The sequence below is a fragment of the Cynara cardunculus genome (genome assembly GCF_001531365.2).
Source record: "Cynara cardunculus var. scolymus isolate 2C chromosome LG 5, CcrdV1, whole genome shotgun sequence".
Lineage (NCBI taxonomy): Eukaryota > Viridiplantae > Streptophyta > Magnoliopsida > Asterales > Asteraceae > Cynara > Cynara cardunculus.
Window position 1 is genome coordinate 22,203,144 of NC_037532.1, and position 1,930 is coordinate 22,205,073.

The following is a 1,930-nucleotide window of genomic DNA, read 5'->3' on the forward strand; positions in this document are numbered from 1 at the left end:
AATCTTACCCGGTAAGAGCGAGACAAGGACCATGATTCTTACCCGGTAAGTGAGTGCGACGACTCTTACCCCGGTAAGTGAGGGCGACGACTCTTACCACGAAAAGTGCTTACTGGGTAAATYGTTGCATATAATGTATTTTGATGGACTAATATCTTACCCAGTAAGTAACTAATAGTGTTAAATTTTCCCAATAAGCACTTACCGGGTAGCTGCTGTTTCAAAACAAACGTCTAACAAYAAGAATAATCACAAAACAGCAAACACAGTCACAAAATGAAGCTGCTGTTTTAAACTGAGTTGCTAAAATCTGATGAATGCTGCACAAAAAATGGRTTCGAATACTRCTGTTAAGAACCTGCTGTTGGAATGCTGTTAACTCTGTTACAATGYTGTTGCTGCTGCTGCAACCTGCTGCCGTCTTCTTCTTGTTTCAAATAACAAGTTGACAGTCTGCTGCACACTTCTATTAGTAGTTGCTTTTTCAAATTCTTGACACARMACAACACTTCCCTGCAAACTTGACACTGGAAAGTCCTCAAATACACAAACAAACAGCAAGCAAGAAGTATAAATGTTGATTAAAAAAAACAGTAAGCACCACCTGCTGTTATTCTTCTTCTGTTTGAACACAGATATAAACYTGCTRCTTCTATGTTCTCTTAAACCACAAACACAGCAATATTTGTTGCTGCTGTTGTTAATATACACACGGGAATATACCACATGAATACACACCGGACAGTATATGAAACACAGACACAGCACAAGACTAAACTGGACACTGTATGATGCTAAATCTGTCAAAGTTTGAGTGTAAACCGATTACAACTAAAACATTAAACCTGTCAATATTAGAAGCTTAAACCGAACAACATGAATATTAAACCGAACAACATGAATGAACAGTCTAAACCGGACAACATGAATTCAAGTGACAAGATTAGAAATTGACAGCATAAGAGCAATTTAAGAAATATGATCAACTCAATCAACAATTATGTTGAATCAAATCGAATCAAGAAACGATATACACCCAAATTGAATCAAAAACAGAGAATGATATACGAATCTGGGTAAATGGAATCAAGCGGATTAGAAGTCCGCTCAAAATACTTTGATGCACAAGACCTAAACCACTCAAGATGACTTACCTGCTGAATGAATCAGAGCACTAATCCGGTCAAGAGGTGACCGGTTTAGATGAACACCGATCAAAGCTTTGTGCGGTTTACCTAGAATCCGATCAAGTGATGTGCTGATCCGTTCAGAAATCCGGTGAAGACGTGAGCGGTTTACCTTGAATCTGATTAAATTAAATTAAATTTAATTGGGATTTCCATGCTTTTGCATTGCTCTACAATTAAATTAAATTAGAGTTAAAGAGCAGAAACTGCACATTGATGCAAAATATGAAGGTTCTATCAAGAAATACTCACTGCGTCTTATACAATCATACAAACCTAGTCTTGCCAAAACAAACTCACTCATGTTTCACAAGCTTAAACCAGAGGTACAGATAAGACATATAGTAAACTAAACCATTCAGACCATGCCACCAAATCTAAACCTAATCTAATGTAAAGAGGTTGTACCATATTTTAAACTAATACATTCAGACTATGCCACCAAATCCATGATCAAATTATATCAGTTCTTAACAAATGAACAAATCATCAAAACCAAAATGTATAATTGATACTGTGTTTACCATTAACCCCCTTAACCTTTGAGATCCATAGTTGAAAATATAAGTCGATGAATATAAATATAGAACTCAAAGACAGATGAATAAACAAAAGATAGGAACTTTGCATTTTCTTTCGAACTTCAACCTGCTTCTGTTTGCACTCATACTCTTGTCGGATCAAACAAAGGGGGTACCTGTTACCTGATCCATATTAGAATGGATTGTTGTTATTGGAGCGTC